This window comes from Rana temporaria, chromosome 12 (assembly GCF_905171775.1).
Source record: "Rana temporaria chromosome 12, aRanTem1.1, whole genome shotgun sequence".
NCBI lineage: Eukaryota > Metazoa > Chordata > Amphibia > Anura > Ranidae > Rana > Rana temporaria.
Window position 1 is genome coordinate 50,864,173 of NC_053500.1, and position 20,425 is coordinate 50,884,597.

Consider the following 20,425-nt stretch of genomic DNA (forward strand, 5'->3'; position numbering starts at 1 on the left):
TATCCGATCGTGTGTACAAAAAGTAAAAACATGCATGCTCAGAAGCAATGCTAACCATAACACAGCATTAGCAGAAGTTGCCCAAAGGGTGGCACTAAAGAGATGAAAAACCACGTAGTTTTGTGTTTGTTGACCGACAATTCTTTGCCGTTTGTATGCAAGACAAGTTCATGGCTGACACCCTTCGGACAACAGTCTTACGCTTTGTCTGCGCAAAGTCCAATTATGTGTACAAGGCTTTCGAAAGAAACAAAAAGGATAAGTGATAGACTCCAGGAATGGAACAGCCAATGGAGAACAAAGTAGACCAAAAATGTGCATAGTAAAGAAAATGAGGATAAAGGAGTAGATGGTGAGGGATAGGGGATGCATTGAGGGCTTTAGCTTTGTAAGGTCTCTTATGCCAGTTCACTAGGAGTCATTCAAGAAGGACGGATAAGATATTGAGCAGGTAAACTCTGTCCAATAATACCATGTTTTGCAGAATTGTTTTTCTGTGTGGTTTGCTGCAGCCATAAGTTTTTTCATCAATTTTTATTTCCTTAACCTTTTGAAAACCACAAGCCAATTGGAGGGGGTTTATCTGTTTCCAGTGCAGTGGTATGCAGACCTTTGCTATTTTCAATAGGTATATTAATAGGGAACATTTGTATCATTTTATTGGCAACGGTGTGTAGCCAGGTGCTTGGCTGGAGACAGAGAACGATTTAGAACACAGTGCTGCCATTAACCTGTTGCCTCTAGCAGAAACAAAGCAGATGGGGACTGGTCATCTAACTAGCAACATTATTTACTGCAGTGCATGCAGACTTTACTACAAGGGTGTCCAAACTTTTTTCAAGGAGGCCCAGATTTGATGAAGTGAAAATGCGAGAGGGCCGACCATTTTGCCTGGCATTCTTTGAACCATTAAAATGAAATGCAAATTAACTATTTTATGCAAAGTTTATTGCAAACGGCATACTTTTCATTTCGACACATGGATGACAAATCTAAATAGGTGTTAAATCACTCTGCCTTTCATATCAGAAGACCAGATGAAAAAAAAATCCAGGAAGCTGAAATATATGTCAGGAACATTGTTAAGTACATGACATATTATTGGTAATAAAGGTTGTCTGTCAACTTAAAGTGGATGTAAACCCACTCTCATCCTCTCTAAACTGCCATAGTGCTGATCTATAAGGCCCCGTACACACGACCGGATCGATCCGATAGATCCGCTGCGACCGCTGCCGGATTTCTGTCTGATGGTTGTACACACCATCAGACAGAAATCCGCGCGTAAACAATACGCGGGGCGTGGCCGCCGCGCCGATGACGCGGGCGGCCCTGTAAGTTCAAAGCTTCCACGCATGCGTCGAATCAGTACGACGCATGTGAGGGATGGCGTTCGGTCGGACGTGTCCGGTGAGTCTGTACAGACGACCGAACACGTCCGACGGACAGGTTTCCAGTGGACAGATTGGTTAGCATGCTAAGCAATTTTTGTCCGCTGGAAACTGTCCGATCCGCCGGACAATTGTCCGCTCGGGCCTACACACGACCGCATCTGTCCGCTGGAACTGGTCCGTCGGACCAGTTTCAGCGGATCGATCCGGTCGTGTGTACGGGGCCTAAGGATTATACATGCCTCCTGCATGTATCCTTATCTGTCAAATGTCTCCCCTCTGTCTGTTATAAGAACTGAAAAACTGCAGATTCTGTGGGTGGGTCTGTTGTCTGGAGCTCGGTGGGTGGAGTCATGATGTCAGTAGACTCCCCACCCTCCTCTACACTCCCCTTGTCAACATGCATTTTTTCCTGTGTATTCCTTACACTAAATTCTGCTATGATCACTAACATCCAGTCAAAATACAGAAAAGTAACCACATGACTTCAGAAAAGGAGTGGGAATTAAAAAAATAATGCCTGTCTCCAGGCTGGTGTATTAGATATGTAAATAACATGACACTCACAGCAAGGGGGTGGAACGCACTAAGGCAGTGGTGCCCAACCAGTGGCCCGGGGGCCACATGTGGCCCGCGGAGCCCCCTGATGTGGCCCGCGACCTCCTGCTCTGGGATGGCTGGTTGGCAAGCCCAGATTGCAGGTTGCCGACCTTCTATCTGAGAGCATCAGTGTTGTAAATAAAGCCGGCGGTAGAGGAAACAATCGGCTTTTCAGAAAGTGCACCACACCTGCAAGATATAATAGACATCTATGGCAAAGTGCATCTAACCGCGGGAAAACCACAGGTACATTGCGCCGCATTAGATCACAGACCATCAGTATACAAGCAGCCTTAGGCCACTTTCAATCGATTGGTCCGACCCAATCGGACCCTCCATTCACTTCTAGGGATCGGCAGATGTAAACAGACTTTTGTCTGTTTACACCTGCCTACCTCCAATCCGATTTGCTAAAAAAAACAGAAGTGTATCTGTCCCCTACCTCTGAATAGATCAGAGGGCCCATAGAGTAGATTGGGCTGTGTCTGCTTGGCATATGCAGACTGGACACAGACCTGTCATCTGCCCACTCCACTCATTGTGGCCCGCGACTGGTTACTATATCGCTTTAAGTGGCCCTCGGCCTTCAAAAGGTTGGGCACCCCTGCACTAAGGTTTTTCTCTGTAAGTCTGTTTTATTTCACTGAACAATAAAAGAGGATTGCTCAGAGCTGGATTAACTCTGTGTGGCAAGACTGGGCACAGATGATGGGAAATCTTATACTGTACATTGTGACATAAAAAAAATAAAAAATTGGGGTTTACATCCACTTTAAAGCGGAGGTTCATCCTAAAATCATGTATTTAACATTCCATTCAGCATAATTCCAACATTTACACTATGCCGTTTTTTTTTTGCTGTGCATACTGTCTTATTGTTAATTTCCACCTGGCTTCCGGGTTCTCACTCCCGCGGGAGTAGGCGTTCCTATGCAGAGGCTAGATGATTGACGCCTTGTGAAAACTTTCCCCGGGCGCATAAGGCGCATCACCAGTTTTCCGAAAGTAGCCGAACTGCTAGTCGGCTCTATACGGCGCCTGCGCCTGCCGTGTAGAGCTGACTGCGCAGGCGCCGTATAGAGCCAGGTACTTTCAGAAAACTGGTGACGCGCCTTATGCGCCGGGGGGAAGTTTTTCACAAGGCGTCAATCATCTAGCCTCTGCATGGGAATGCCTACTCCCACGGGAGTGAGAACCCGGAAGCCGGGTGGAAAATAACAATAAGACGGTATGTACAGCAAAAAAAAAAAAATGGCATAGTAAGTGATAACCCAGTCCGATTCGCAAGGGCCCTTGCAAGAATCAGCAATTAATGTAAGTTAGTGAGATTTCTCTTTGAACATAGGAATGGTACCATCCGTCTAAACTAAGAGGGAGTCTATACTCATGAGCGCCCCTAACGGGCAGTTCTTCAGGTCAGTCAATATCTGTGTTGCGGCCGGTTGGTGCACATTAAAATTGTAATCCACGGGTAACAGTTAATGAAATAAGCTATGCAACAAAATGTCTGAAGGCAGCAGAACGTTGGTGGATTGATCGCTCGTCAGCATCAATCTCTTCTATGGAACACTGATACGATTAACTAGGCCTCTAAATTTCGGCTATGGCCCGAACACGTGTCTGCGGCCTGTGAAATAGTACTAGGTGTCTATAGTAACCAGAAAGTCAGAAGCTGAGCATATACTCTCTCACCCAACAGGTCGATCCGCCTGATTTCTCCTCAGAAAAGGGGCGCTTTGGTAAGGCACTGCTCCACAGCACGAAGGATCCCGGACGGGGGTGCTCCACTGTTTCTATGGTCAGCTGGGTCGCCTCTTCGATCTCCGGGAACACGGGCTTGATGCTGGGGTCTTGCTTCTGTCTGGATGGCTGGTCTCTCGGTGAATAGGCCCAGGCCTCCGGCCTAGTAGCACGGCTGAGATTATCAGCAGCTCCGCTGAGGAGAGAGTGCAGATCCCGAGAGAGCAAAGTCAGCCCCTCCCTTTTCTTAAATAACTTCCCACGTCCGTTCTGACTGGCTGAGTAGAGTTGTCACGTGCTCCAATGGTACGGGGCATTGCAAGGGGCGTAGTCTGTTTTCTCCTCTGAGTCTAATGGAGTCCATATCTCCTGCTACTCATAGCCCTGCAATGCATAACTTCATAACAATGTCTGACATATTTACAAATGTGAATGTACTTCCAGCAGGGATGACCTGTCGTGAGACTCTGACAAGGTAACCCCACTACATATATATGTATATATATATAGCTATCTTGTGTGGCCCCAACAAATCCCAGAGCGCCGCTCAGGACTATGGATGAGCTTGGGCGTGTTCACAACTCCACGTGCCCGAGCCCCACCGAGAAGCTGACAGGGTGCAGAACCAATCACAGGCAGACATTTCCCGATCTCTGCAGCTGTGGATTGGGAAATGTCTCAGTGCCTGTGATTAGTGCTGTGCACTGTCAGATTCCCAGCAGGCTCGGGCACATGGAGTTGTGGACACACCCAAGCTCATTCTTAGTGCTGAGCGACGCTCTGGGATTCGTTGGGGGCCACAAAAGATATATATATATATACAAATTACCAGTGGGGCCATATTAAAACAGAACACAGGCTTAACTTTGGACATGCCTGCTTTACTAGGACTGTACTCATGTGCACCACTGTAAAGACTGGGCTCCAATACTAGCCGACTGAAGAACTAAAGATGGCTCACTCGGGTAGCTGCTTCACCAGAACTTTGCCTTTCAATGTAATGATTATTATTACTGTTCCTCTTTTCTAATGTCATTACTTATTGCTGATTTTGTGGATTACCAGGTTTAATTTAGCTGAATAGAACTCTATTATATGCTGCTATAGCCTAGTGAACATATTGTTGAGTAAATTGTGATTGACCTAATCCATTACTAACTTATTTATATGCATACTGCTCTTTTCTGCAACCCGAGACTATATAGTGGATTCATTTACCACTAAACACTCTGATGTTTGCTTTTTGATACTGAGCCTTAGTTGTGTGCGGGGTATCTATATTTGTACTCTTAGTAGCAGTGCAGTACCCATTTGCTTAACCTGGTGTGTTAGAGGGTCTGAGGTTGTTCTCACAGTCAAGGCAGAAGAACAGAAAATCCAATCTACCAAGTGGTCCCTGCGAGGGTAGCGCTACTGATCTCAAATGAAAGAGTCTTCAAGTATCTGTTAGTTGCAGAATTGTATGTGATCCTAAAAGCCCCATATACCCAGGTAGGAACAAAAGTTATGCAATAGGGAGCCCTCTCCGTTTTGATATCCTACACTGGGGTAAGCACTTAATATAGAGGAAGGCACTGCAGGTCATCTGTAGGATCCTATCTTTATGATTTATTTCTGTTATTAGGTACTGTTTGAGAAGTCAGTGGGGGGTGGAACTCATTACATACTGGAAAGTATATTGCAACACACTATGAACTATGAGCGGTAGTTTAGCTGTATAGAGAGCCCAGTGCAGTGTTGTGTAGAGTTTATTGTCAAGAGAGCAAATGGATCTGGTGGGACGAGCTGAGGAGGGTAAGGGGAGATACGTAATATAATAAGTTTAGTGGGGGATGAAGGAAAGAAAGAAAGAAAAGCGGTGAAAAGGAGATGCTGAAGAGGGTGGGGAAGAGCAGAAAATAAAAAGCTAGAGCAGGGGTCGGGAAATTATGGCTCGCGAGCCAGATGTGGCTCTTTTGATGGCTGCATTTGGCTCTCGCCTCTCAATCCGCGGATCGGGTGGTGTGCCGATCCGCGGATTTAGCCCATAGGAAAGGCCGTGGCTTTGGCCTAGCTCCAAAATGGCGGCCATATTGGTACACCGGTGACTGCCTAGGTGATTGGCGCTCTGACGCCATCATCACCCGCCTCAACTGCTCGTAGATTTGCCTGCTTGTGTAGTGGTAAGCAAGCAGACATATACAGTGGGGGAGATGTGGATATTACAGTGGGGAGATGTGGACATTATAGTGGGGGGGGGAGATGTGGATATTACAGTGGGGGGAGATGTGGATATTACAGTTTTAAAAATATTGTATGGCTCTCACGGAATTACATTTTAAAATATGTGGCGTTCATGGCTCTCTCAGCCAAAAAGGTTCCCGACCCCTGAGATAGAGGAATGGACAGGCTTTGGCGATGGTCTTTTTTGCTGCTGTGAAGACACCGATTAACAGGCCAGTTTGGATTTTAGTACAAGTAGGGGATTGATTGTTCAAGAGGGTTTATCAGGGGTTCATCACAAACTGACAGTCCAGTAGAGTGAAAATAACAGGCTATATGGCATGCTAGAATGGTTTACTGGCAGAACAAGACCACCAGATATGGCAGAAAATACCTGTGTTTAGTCAGCCCTAGATACAGCGGGGAGAATATCCTGGGTTTGACCTAGAAATATGGAACAGAAGAAGGAACCGGCGCATATGTCTATAGATCTTCAAGGCTGAAGCATTAATTGAGTATTTGGAGTTGGCCAGCCAACTTTCCTCCCAGTCCTTTTGTTCTTCCCCCAATTAGCAGATGTAGAAAGAAGTGGTACAGGAGGTGGTAAAAATTATAGAAAGGTACAGAGATGAAATGATACCCTGGGAATGGGAGTCATTTTTACATATTGTTTCAAATGGGGTCAATCTAAAACGGGATTTAGTGTTTCATAATAGAAATGCGACATTCATTTTTTAAATGCAAGATTTGAAGATGATTTGAGTGTCATTTTGTGTGATTTCTTGACCGCATCTAAAGATCTGATTCCCTGAAAACAGGATTATACAGTCTAGAAAAACATAGCTGAGTACCACCATCAAAAAGATTGTTGAGAATTGAATCTTCAGTAAAAGGTGGCATTGCACAGAACATGAAAAACTGCAAGTGAGAGGAGAATAGTTTGTTGTCATCCCTTATTTTTAGGTAGTACTTGGTGATGGGATCTGACAGATATCTGTATTGGGGTGGGAGCCAAAGGATGTTGGAAACAATAATCAGGGTCCAGGAGTAGGCTTCCAAACCCCTTTTCAGGGGCTTGGCCCCTTAGTTCCAGTGAAGGGAACTCTTAAGGTGTCAGCATACCAAGACATTTTGAACAATTTCATGCTCCCAACTTTGTGGGAACAGTTTGGTGGATCCTGTTGCTGTTCCAACAGGACTGCGCACCCGTGCACAAAGCAAGGTCCATAAAGTCATGGATGAGCATGTTTGGGGTAGAGGAACTTGACTGGCCTGCACCTCAACCCAATAGAACACCATTGGGATGAATTAGAGTTGAGACTGCGAGCCACGCTTTCTCATCAACATCAGTGCCTGCGCTCTCAAATGCAGTTCTGTAAGAATGGTAAAACATTCCCATAGACACACTCCTAAGCTTTGTGGACAGCCTTCCCAGAAGAGTTGAAGCTGTTATAGCTGTAAAGGGTGGGCCAATTCAACATTGAACCCTACAGACTAAGACTGGGATGCCATTAAAGTTCATGTGCGTGTAAAGGCAGGCGTCTCAATACTTTTGGTAATATAGTGTAGTTTAGGGGGAATGTTTGTTTATTATGCTCAGTGTGTTGAGCTAAAACACTTTACTTTAACGTACACTGAAGTGAAAATGCTCAGCCCAGCTTCCGTTACAGTGGTTCAGATTAATGCAGTCTTGCATTAGTAAAGATAACTGATAAAATGCACAGAAAAAAAAAATGCTTTGTGTTTTGAAACTTTTTTTTTTAACTGAAGTTCCTTATACACAACAAAATGATATTATGATTTTACGTGAAATGTCTTTATGTCTTCACAAAATCAATTTCCCTCACCTTCCTTTTAAAAGCACAGCAGTTAAAGGAATGGTAACTTCATTTAGTGAAAGCACTTCTAATAAGTGGCTTCATGAATTAGTAAAGCATGGTTTCCCACATCTAGGATTAGTATCTCATTCCACAGTCTGAGCCGCCTGTAAACAATGCTAAGGGAGATTCCAGCAGGCATTCAGCCATGCTGTCAGGCTGCCCTGCAAACACTGATGCCAGTTTCTTTTCAGACAGGCCATTTTGTTTTTCTTTTTTGGCACAAAATTTTTTTATTTCAGAGCAAGCGGAAACACACATAGGCAAAATGGTGCATTTACAGTGAAGAATTAGCACTTTTTTCTCAAATAACTTTTTATTGAAAATAATTGCATACAACATACAAGAGCATATGATATAGCAGGAGGAAAGATAAAAAGATAAGGCACAGATCTATGCATTTTACAAGTCTATAAGTAGTTACATGTATGGTCTGTCGTTGTGCTCCTAAACAGTAACTAGCACGTATCTGAGGTTGAAGATGTTATATCATGGTAACATACATTAGCACACTGCAAACCGTAAAACATGGAGGGAGTCACAGGGGTACTCACAATGGAATGGAGAGAAAAAAAGAAAAAAAAAGGGGGATAGAGAAGGAAAAAGAGGGAGAGGGGTCATCGTGGCAGCTCATTTACCTGGTCATAGTGGGTCCTCCCGAAGGCGCCATGGCTCCCAGACAGTGTTGTGGGCTTCCAGCTTGTCCTGTATCCTGGCAGTCATTCTCTCCATCAGCTCCACATCCTTGATTCTGGCATGCAAAGCCTCAGGGGTAGGGGGAGAGCGTTTTTTTCCAATTTAGGGCTATGAGACAGCTGGCAGTTGTGAGGATATGGCGTGCTAGTTTTTTGTAGGGTGTGGGGATTTTCAGAGGTTATAGGCCTAATAGGAAGAATTTGGGGGTCATGGGGACCTGTGTGTCCAGTAGAAGGCCCAACAATTGCTGGACCGCGGTCCAGTAGGGGGTGATCAACGAGCAACTCCAATAAACGTGAAAGAGGGAGTCCCTGTCTTTCTGACATCGCCAACAGCGATCAAAACTAGTGGGATATATGGCGTGAAGCATATCGTAAATCATATAACAGAAGAGAAGGACTTTATATGCATTTTCCTTGTATAATGTACAGAGTGAACTCTTTGCCGCCTGGGACCATATTACTTGCCATTGCTCTATGGGTATTACCTCATTAAGGGCCTTTTCCCAGCGGACCATATAGTAGTGTTTACGTTGGGATTCTAGGGGATAGGCATTTAATATTTTGTAGATGTCGGAAATTAGGCCTTTCTGGGCCGAGCGGGCCAAGACCAAAGTTTCAAAGGGAACCGGAGGGGAAAATTGCAGGTAAGGTACTATGGACAGGGCGTAGTGGCGAATTTGCAAGTAGCTATAGAATACCTGGCGAGGAAGGTCAAATTTAGTTTGAAGGCTATAGAAGGGCAATAATTTGCGTGACAAGGGGTCTACTAGATTCCCAGAATTGAAATAAATTCCGAGATGTCCACGGATGAGACATTTGGTGAGTGAGGCTATCTGGCACCTTGGGGTTACACAGGAATAAGGTCAAGAGCGAGCGCTCGGGGGGCGTGGCTTGCGCGCGAGCGAGTATGGCTGCTTAGACACAGAGCTTCAGCCAGCCGGACCATAAAGCGATGACATAGCAGCAGTTGGAACGCTCCATCGAACACCCAGCCTACCGTGGGACACTCCCGGCAGGTCAGAGAGAAAGATGTCCCGCAAGCGGAAGAAAGATCGGTGCATACAGAAGCTCACGGCGTTCTCATTCCAGCAGCCGCGGCGGGGCCTTGCCCAAGATGGCGCCGACAGCACCTCACGGAGAGCGCCCACGGCCTACACGGACCTTCCCAGCAGTGATCCGGGGGACAGAGAAGGAGACCAGTCACCCCCGCCTCACCACGGCACTCCCCGAGCACCCGGAGCCCAGCAAAAGCGCGGATGCGCCTGGATTCCGCTCACCAGTCTGGAACCGTGAGTAATCCCCTGCACAATGGGGACGCCATCTCTTCCCTGCAATCCTCCATTGCGGCCTTCCCCACTTCGGGGCAGCCTGTACTGGACACAACCATGAAGGGATATGCTAATGCTCCTGCAATCCTCATTAATGTCTAATCTGTCTTCCCTGATGCAAAAGTTTAGTACTGACATGCAGCATATGGGCGACAGGGTATCATACATGGAGGAAAAAATGGAGGAATGCACTGACATAGTGAATGACCTGGTGGATGCTAGTGAGGCCCACAAACAAAATAATGACACTGTTAAAACAAAGCTGGCAGACCTCGTGGACAGATCTAGGCGCAATAATATAAAAATGAGAGGGGTCCCAGAATCTGTCCTCCCTGCGGACCTACGCACATTCGCAACTACCATGTTCTCCACGCTTCTACCTGATCTATCCCCCATTGAACTGACCATAGATCGCATCCACAGGATCCCCAAACCGCTTCACCTTGCAGACACAGTCCCGAGGGAAGTTCTCATGCGCATTCATTTTTACCAAGCCAAAGAACAAATCCTGTACAAGGCCCGCACATTCCAAACCCTTCCTGCACCATATGCTGATATCCAAATGTACGCGGACTTATCCCAGCATACACTTCAGATGAGGAGGCAGCTGAAGACCGTGACCAAGGCCTTAGCAAATCATAAGATAATATACAAATGGCGTCACCCTGCCACTATTCTGGTGACACACAACGGCATCCCACACACGATCTCCACTGTCCAAGGGGGCACGAAATTGCTACTTTCCTGGGGCATCATCCCGGAACCCCCGAAAGATTATGCTGACCCACCGGGGAGGCACTCCTCATCCCACAGGGGCCCTCGCCAGGATGTCCATCCCTCCGCTAAGCCGCACTGACTGCTGTACCTTCGCCCAGCCTGGGCTGCTTCAACTCATGTACCGGCTGGCGGCTCGATACAATGATTACCTGTTAAGTTGCTCCTTGAGCCTGAACTTTGCCCCAAGATTGCTCAGCATTAGGGTTCAACCCGCTCTGCTGATAACTGTTGCTTGTTTTTTTTTTTTTTTTTTAACTCTTTTTTTTCTTTCAGTTACTTTCACCTTTACCGCTCTACCGTACTATAGTTCCCGACACAGCATTGGGATTCTCCTGCATATCCAGACTCTACTCACCAGTTTCATCTGCTACGGACCGATCCCTGGGTGCTACCTCCCATCCATCCCGCCTACAGCAGCCTAAGCAAGGGATCTGAAACCACCTCTCCTAACCGTGAGTTTTTCTTTGCACCCTGCACACCGGTTCCGGCATCATGTCCCTCAACATTTTAACCCTGAACGCAAAGGGACTGAATCATCCAGCTAAACGCTCCTCCTTGTGGAAGACGGCTCTTACACTTAAAACCGATATACTTTGCGTCCAAGAGACTCACTTCCAACAGGACTCACACCCACGCTGCCAAAATCCTCACTTTCCCCACTTCTTCACCTCATGCTACTCGAAGAAACAAAGTGGAGTACTCATGGCTATTAGGAACTCGGTTTCCTTTCAATTACAGCACTGCATCTCCGATCCAGAAGGTCGTTATGTGATCTTACTATGTGTAATCAACAATACTCAATACACCTTGGCTTCAGTTTACGCCCCAAACCAGAGACAGATGTCCTTCCTTAAAGCGGTCTTGAAGAAAGCCAAAAGCTCCCAGAAGGGACAACTTCTATTATGCGGAGACTTTAATCTTGTCCCGGATCTAGAAATGGACTCCACAGCGTGTACTAAGAGACGCCCATCCCCTTTGAAAAACTTTATTTCTACTAATGATTTATTTGATGTGTGGAGGTGTTGTCACGCGAGTGAACGAGACTATACCTACCTTTCCCCGCGTTACAACACCTACTCACGAATAGACATGTTTCTGTCTGACCGCTCGCTGCTCCAGAAAGTCGCAGCTGCGGTGATTCACCCCACCACCTGGTCGGACCATGCTCCGGTTAGCATCACCATTGACGCAAAATCCCATCATCCAAACTCCTATCTATGGAGGGCTAACGGTGCACTGATCCGTGATCCATCTACAGCTAACATTATACAACACCGCTTGGAAGAATACTTCTCTGTAAACTCCCAATCGGTGTCCGACCCGGTGGTGGTGTGGGCCGCCCACAAAGCAGTCATTAGGGGGGTGTTTATACAATTAGGTGCTAGAGCAAAGAGAGCTAGGACACAAAAGATTGACCGGCTCACAGCTGAAATAGAGGCAACTGACTCCCAAAACAAGCTGTGTCCCTCCCCCTCCCTCCAGGCCAAGATTTTTGACTTGCGACACGAGCTACGCTCACTTCTCTTAGACTCCTTTGAGAGAGCCTGCGCGAGGGTGAGGGCCACATCATATGCCACCGGAAACAAGGCGGGCAAAATGTTGGCGGCAAAAATCCGAGGGCATAGGGTTAAAACAAAAATCCCTTTCCAATACCATCCCCACACCAAAGAAAAGCTTTTAAAACCCCATGAGATCTCCAATGCCTTTAGCGTGCATTACGCTGACCTTTACAACATCAGAGGGGACAAGTCCACCTACCAACCGACTCGTTAGGACATAGAGAAATTTCTGGACAAAATTAGCCTTCCCTCCCTTTCCTCTGAGCAATTAGAATCCCTTTATGCCCCCTTCTCGACCACCGAACTTGACCGCGCTATTGTTAAACTTCCCAACTCTAAATCGCCGGGACCCGACGGGTTCACCGGGGAATATTACAAGAGGTTCCGTCAGACTCTAAACCCCTTCCTCTGCGACGTGTTCAATTCGGCCGCGACAGCCTCGTCCTTCCCCCCAGATATGCTAAATGCCATAATAGTTACTCTTCCCAAACCGGGCAAAGACCCGACCCTGCCCCAAAACTTTTGCCCCATCTCCCTTCTTAACGTAGACGCCAAATTATATGCCAAACTAATTGCCAATAGATTAAACGACATTCTCCCCACATTGATACACCTAGACCAATCGGGTTTCACTAAAGGCCGACAGGCTTCAGACGCCACGAGGCGAATGGTTAACGTAATCCACCAGGCGACAATATCCGGGACCCCCTCTGTACTCCTGTCCATAGATGCTGAAAAAGCGTTTGACAGGGTACATTGGGGGTACTTATCTTCGGTACTTACGAAGTTCGGCTTCACAGGACAGATTCACAGGGCTATTATGGCCCTGTATTCTAACCCCTCGGCCCAAGTTTACTCAGCGGACTCCCTATCATCTCCTTTCACTATCTCTAATGGAACTAGACAGGGATGCCCTCTTTCCCCTCTAATTTTCAATTTGTTAATGGAAACACTAGCCCAGTCCATCCGATCGAACTTGCTGATCACTGGAATCTCAGCTGGTGGTCAGGAACAGAAAATCAGCCTATTTGCTGATGACGTCATTCTCATGCTCTCTGACCCCTCAGCATCAATCCCGGCTGTTCAAGAGACGCTAGCTTGCTACAGTAGGGTGTCCTACTATAAGATCAATGAAGCCAAATGCCATATTTTGAATCTAGGAGTTAATGCCCCCACGAGCTTATTGCTACAACGCCAATACCTGTACGCATGGGCTGATACGAGCATCACCTATTTGGGTATACACTGACCAGGTCTACAAACCTTCTGTTTCAACACAACTATATCCCCTTACGTACCAAGCTCCAGGCCGACCTCCACAAGCTAGCGTCTCAGGAACTGTCCTGGACAGGCCGACTAGCGGCATTCAAGATGTTCCATCTGCCCCAGCTCCTCTACCTCTTCAGGACCCTTCCTGCTCCGGCCCAGTATTTTAAATTGCTTCAGTCTCTCTTGTCTGCCTATGTTTGGCAGGGTAAGAGGGCCAGATGCGCTCATGCCACCCTTGTTAAAATTTGTAGGGCAGGGGGTACTGGATTCGTGGACTTCCACCATTACTACTTGGCATCTGTCCTTACCCAAACTAGGGAGTGGTTTTTGGCTGCGCCGCGCACTGCTGGTTGTTGTTGTTGTCTACCACCCCGTCCACAAAAGTCCCCTCTTCTGTATCTCCCACTATGTCTGCCACGGTTAAGACGTGGAACAAATTTATTCACCTCTGCCGGGGAAATCCAGACAATATAGATCTGAAAATCCTGATTGAAACCTTGCAGCACTACATTCCAATGTCATCCTATAAACGCTGGCATCCCCAAGGAGTACTTTGTGTTAAAGACATCTCAGTTGAAGGCCGAACCAAGCCTTTCCCTGACCTGCAGAAAACCTACAATCTACCTGACGAGGACTTATTCCTATATATTAGAACCAGTCACTTCTTGGCTACGTCCACCAGGTGGGACCGTAGCATCCCTTTACGCGCTTGGCTCTTTCTTAGTAACCCCTCTTCCGCCCTGAAAGGAGTCTCGCTCTTTTATAATACTCTACAAGAAAAGACTACATTCATTAAAACCCCTCCTCTACTTAAATGGGAATCAGACCTAAGTTGTTCATACACTACACAACAATGGGCAGCAGCTTGTAAGTCAGTCTACGAGGTTACCAGCTGTTCTACCCTCTGGGAACTCTCTACAAAAATTTCTCTAAGATGGTATCTGACCCCGGCACGGATATCTAAATTCGGGAGGCAGCAGAGTGATAGGTGTTGGAGGCAGTGTGGATCTCAGGGGACCTTACTCCACACATTTTGGAGCTGCCCCAAACTCGCACATTTCTGGGCATCGGTCTTCCGCATGGTATCCGAGACCTCGCACTCTGCGGCTGATCCCCAACCCGGCTTGGCTCTTCTGTCTCTGGGACTGGCACAATTCCCTGTTGAGTCGAAACACTCAGTGTTACACATTCTGCTCTCTGCACGGTTATGTATAACACGGAAATGGAAGAACCCTCTTTCTCCCACTGTAGGGGGAAGTCATACAAACCACTCAACTGCACTACACATACAAGACGACATTAGCACTCAGGGACAACAATAAAACTAGTGCCGCAAAGAAATGGCACAATTGGTCTATCTGGTACAAACAAAACTGTTTGTCTCCAATTGCATTACCTTGATATGTCTGGACCACTTGGTCAGGGGGGGCTGACCCGGGCTCTGGTCACAGTATTGAACCCAGTTGGGGGTGGCCAGAGCTGGGGAAGGTCTCTCCGGTTAATATGCATATAGATCCCCTATAGGACTGCCCTGGACAACAAGGGAACTTTAGTGCTCTATAGTACTCTATAGCATTCTATAGTGATTTGTTACCTAACTCTGTGTTTCATGAGGCGTTGTTTGACCGCCACGTTGTTATTGTCATTGTATTCAGTTAAACCTCAACTGGCCATATAGCGCTTACTTATCCTATTAGCAGCTCATATTTCATGAGATTATATCTGCAAGTATGGATGGATGATAAGTGATTGGGCATGCGATATGCTAATTGGTAGGTGACAGTGTTGTAGCAATATTCCTCAGCAGTGTTAGTGCAGAGTTTACTCACGATTCTGCTGTCATTAGTAGCTCCAGGTAGTAGCTATTCCATTCAATCATGCACTGCTCGGAGGGATTGCAGCCAAGCCATCCATGTATGCACTTAGACAGAACCTGAAGCGCTGCTCTTCAAAAACGGCAATATCCGGTGAATCAGTATGATAGTGTCCAATGAATAGAACAATGGTAATGTAGCGTCTCTGATGGTGAATAGTTGGTTACAGTGTCCAGAAAAAATAAAGATTATTCAGTCTCCAAAAGTAATGGCTGGAAGCCAAGCGTTGTAATTGTCCTCATAATGTGCTATTCAAGTCTTCATAGGATGTCCTATAGATAGTAGTATAGCGGCTCAAGGTACAGTATTACCAAGCTGATAAAGGAAAAAGACCATGAGGCTGGAGTGTGCATGGGGGGGTCTCTGTTCCCCAAGAATTTACATGTTTCGTTCCGTGGGCATCGGAACTTCGTCAGAACAGAGCTACATTACCATTGTCCTATTCATTGGACACTATCATACTGATTCACCGGATATTGCCGTTTTTGAAGAGCAGCGCTTCAGGTTCTGTCTAAGTGCATACATGGATGGCTTGGCTGCAATCCCTCCGAGCAGTGCGTGATTGAATGGAATAGCTACTACCTGGAGCTACTAATGACAGCAGAATCGTGAGTAAACTCTGCACTAACACTGCTGAGGAATATTGCTACAACACTGTGACCTACCAATTAGCATATCGCATGCCCAATCACTTATCATCCATCCATACTTGCAGATATAATCTCATGGAATATGAGCTGCTAATAGGATAAGTAAGCGCTATATGGACATACTTGCTCTGAAGTTCTGAATGGACTTTACCCATATGCTATGGGAATCTGCCCACTATCAACGGCAATATATATATATCAAGTGAATCCGATGGTGGAGATTATCATCATAGTGTCTCTGTTGGTTTATTACTTGAATGTCTCCTTCACATCTATTTAACAATGAAATCATACTTATAAGGAAATAATATTAAGCCCGAAACGGCGAGTTCCACGGGAGGATTTCCTTCAGTGAGCTATTAGGCTCAGAATCCCTCTTATTGTTTCATTGACTGTTTTATCCATCATCAGTTTCCATTGGAACTATGCTACTTTTTACCACTAGTTAGTGGATTTTTTCATGTCTTTTTCAGGTATTCATTTTTGTGGTATTCCACCATCTAGCTAGTGGATTTCTTCACCTGTGATTTACAGGGAACCACTGCTATTTGTGGGAATTATCAGGAATTATTGCCAACAGCTGGGGCTCCTGTGTGCTTCCTTGTGAGGGGGGGGGGGTATCTGTGTGCTGTGTGGAGGGTGGGGGCGTTGATTGTAGACTCTGGTCTCCTTTTGGATGATCGAGTATTAGTTACTGGTACATGCCGTTTTTTGAGTGGGTATCCAGGGGGACCATTCTTGGGTAGGTCCACCATATACTAGGGGACCTGTGTATTTATACCTGACATACATGGGTCTTTTCTTGATATTTATTCTAATAAAATATTTTTGTAGTTAACTCTTAAGGGTGTGCAGCAGTCTGTTTCCTTTTTTGTTCTTTATTGTTGTGTCCCCAAGAAAATATATTAGTAAGGATTTACCCTCACTTCCTGTTTGGCTATGTGACAGGAAGTGAATGAATTTGAATTAGAAAGGGTGAAGACACCTCACAAATGTTGTCACTATCAGGGGTGCAGACATCCCCAAAAAATGAGCAGATAATACCTATTTGCAAATTAATATTTTTTTAGTTAACATTGGGTGGTGTTTGTGGGGGGCCATAACACACACATTCATACATATTAGCAACGCTGTATCCTGGCCTAATGGCATGGTTATATTTTCTTAGACCTCTCAAAACTCTCTGAAATGTGTGCTTCAACTAGAACTATAATCAACACTTTTTATTTTCTTTAATTTTGGATAGAGTGAGGGAGGGTTATAGGCCCTGTCAGTTTATTTTGTATTATCTGTGTCCAATTGGGGAGATTTGCCTTCACTTCCTGCCCCATAGCCAAACAGGAAGTGAGAGAAAAACTATGCAAATTAAGGGAATCCAGTAACCCCCTCCCCCCCAGAACTAGTGTGTGTGTGCCCTGAAAATTCCTGGGCGGGTCATACAAAAACAGGGTGTGGCTTTGACAGGAATGGGTGGGTCATTTTTCTATTAGGAGGTGCAGAAATGTAGTCAGGCCTAGGGCAGCACAAAACCTAAATTAACTACTGCATATTAGGGCTTATTTAGACCGGATCCGATTTACAGCATGTTTTTATATTGTGGGAGGAAACCCACGCAGGCACAGGGAGAACATGCAAAGTCCAGGCAGATGGTGTCACGGGCGGGATTCGAACCAGCGACCCTTTTGCTGCTAGGTCAAAGTGCTATACACTACACCGCTGTGCTGAACGAACATGATTGCAGCTGAAAGCATGAGATCTTTTTTTTTTTTTTCAATACCATGCTTTCCAGCCTTATTGACCCCGCCTCTCTCCATAAAGAGGACCTGTCACACACTAGTCCTATTACAAGGGATGTTTACATTCCTTGTAATAGGAAGAAAAGTGATCGAAAATAAAAAAAAAGGGACAGAAAAGTGCAAAAAGAAAAATATTAGGTAAAAACAAAAAAAAACGCCCCTGTCCCTAGTAGCTTGCACTCAGAAGCGAACATGCTTGTAAGTCCCGCCCACATATGTAAACACCATGCAAACCACACATGCAAGGTATTGACACGTGCGTTAGAGCGAGAGCAATAATTCTAGCCCTAGACCTCCTCTGTAACTCTGAACTGGTAACCTGTAAAAAAAAAATCAAGCATCGCCTATGGATAGTTTTATGTCCCGAAGTTTTGCGCGTGACAAGTTAGGTATCTATTTACTCTGTGTAACATCATCTTTCACATTATCCATAAAAATTGGGTTAACTTTACTGTTTTGTTATTTTTTAATTCATGAACCGTTTTTTTTTGGGCCAAAAAAAAAAGGAGTTAGAAAAATTATTGCGCAAATACCGTTGGAAATCAAAGAAAAAATTACCGCCACTTTATTCCCTAGGGTGTCTGCTAAAAAATTATATATAATGTTTGGGGGTCCTGATTAATTTCCCAGGAACAAAATAAAATTTTTACATGAAGGAGAGAAGTGCCAGAATAGGCGCGGTATGGAAGTGGTTAAAGTGAAATAATACAAGTGAAATATTCCTTTAAATTTCATACAGGGGGGGTACACGCATGTTTCCCGTGCTTAGAACTGTCCCTGTACAAGATGTCATTTCTGAAGTGAAAAAAAAAGTAATTTAAAAGTACTCATGGCTATAAAGAATACAGTCATTGCTCATTAAAACTAAAAAAATGTATGGGGGTCCCCCCAAATTAAATTACCAGGCCCTTCAGGTCTGGAATGGATATTAAGGGGAACTCCGCCGTAAAAACCAAAAAAAATGGCGTGGGGTCCCCCCAAATATCCATACCAGGCCCTTCAGGTCTGGTGTGGATTTTAAGGGGAACTCCACCCCAAGTAAAAAAAAAATGGCGTGGAGCCCCCCTAAAAATCCACACCAGACCCTTATCCAAACACGTTAACCTGGCCGGCCGCAGAAAAGAGGGGGGGACAGAGTGCGGCCCCCCCTCTTCTGAACCGCACCAGGCCACATGCCCTCAACATGGGGAGGATGTCCCCATGTTGATGGGGACAAGGGCCTCATCCCCACAACCCTTGCCCGGTGGTTGTGGGGGTCTGCGGGCGGGGGGCTTATCAGAATCTGTAAGACCCCTTTAACAAAGGGGACCCCCAGATCACGGCCCCCCCCCCCTGTGTGAAATGGTAATGGGGTACCCCTACCATTTCACCAAAAAAAAGTGACAAAAGTTTGAAAAATGACAGTAGCCGGTTTTTGACAAATCCTTTAATAAAATCTTCTTTCCGCGGTTCCTTCTTCTTCTTTCATTCGGGTTTCTTTCTCTGCTTCTTTCTTGGGTCTTCTCGTCCACATCTTGCCCGACGTCTTCTCCCATCTTCTTCTTTGTCCTTCGACCTTCTCGTCCCGCATCTTCTTGATCTTCTGGGTGCTGCGCTTGAAATTGAAGATCCCGCCGTGTTCCCGCCCCTGGGACCCACCCCCCTCTGACGCCACAGGTAAACTCATATGAAAGTCCGCGTGTGGCATATGTGCGTCAGAGGGGGGCGGGGTCACATGAGCGTCACACGGCGGGAACTTTAATTGGAAGCTGCGGCGGCTTCTTCTTCTCCGGACGGCGCGCTTGAAATTGAATTCCCCCGCTGTGTGACGCTCTGTGACCCCGCCCCCTCTGACGCACATGACTTTCTAAGGAGTTTACTTGTGGCATCAGAGGGGGGCGGGTCCCAGGAGCGGTCCCAGGAGCGGCTAATTCAATTTCAAGCGCTGAGTCCGGGGAAGAAAAAGATGTGGACGAGAAGGCTGGCAGACGGACGGAGAAGACAGGAGAAGACACCGGGCAAGATGTGGACGAGAAGGCTGAAGGACGGACGGAGTAGATAGGAGGAGACGTCGGGCAAGATGTGGATGAGAAGACCCAAGAAAGAAGCAGAGGAAGAAACCTGAATGAAAGAAGAAAAGAAGATTTTATTAAAAGATTTGTCAAAAACCGGCTACTGTCATTTTTAACACTTTTGACATTTTTTTGGGGTGAAATGGTAGAGGTACAGTGTACCCCATTACCATTTCACATAGGGGGGGGCAGGATCTGGGGGTCCCCTTTGTTAAAGGGGTCTTCCAGATTCTGATAAGCCCCCCGCCCGCAGACCCCCACAACCACCGGGCAAGGGTTGTGGGGATGAGGCCCTTGTCCCCATCAACATGGGGACATCCTCCCCATGTTGAGGGCATGTGGCCTGGTGCGGTTCAGGAGAGGGGGTGGGCGCACTCTGTCCCCCCCTCTTTTCTGCGGCCAGCCAGGTTAACGTGATCGGATAAGGGTCTGGTGTGGATTTTTAGGGGGACTCCACGCCATTTTTTTTTAATTTGGGGTGGAGTTCCCCTTAAAATCCACACCAGACCTGAAGGGCCTGGTATGGATATTTGCGGGGAACCGCACGTCTTTTTTTCTTTTTTTTTTACGGCGGGGTTCCCCTTAATATCCATTCCAGACCTGAAGGGCCTGG

The 20,425-nt window shown here is 46.2% G+C and overlaps 1 protein-coding gene across 1 annotated transcript in view; it reads left to right on the forward strand.

The window, feature by feature from the left end:
* The window catches only part of COPZ2 (COPI coat complex subunit zeta 2), a 109,701-nt gene that overhangs the window by 64,033 nt on the left and 25,243 nt on the right, over nucleotides 1-20,425 (forward strand). The window lies entirely within an intron of this gene.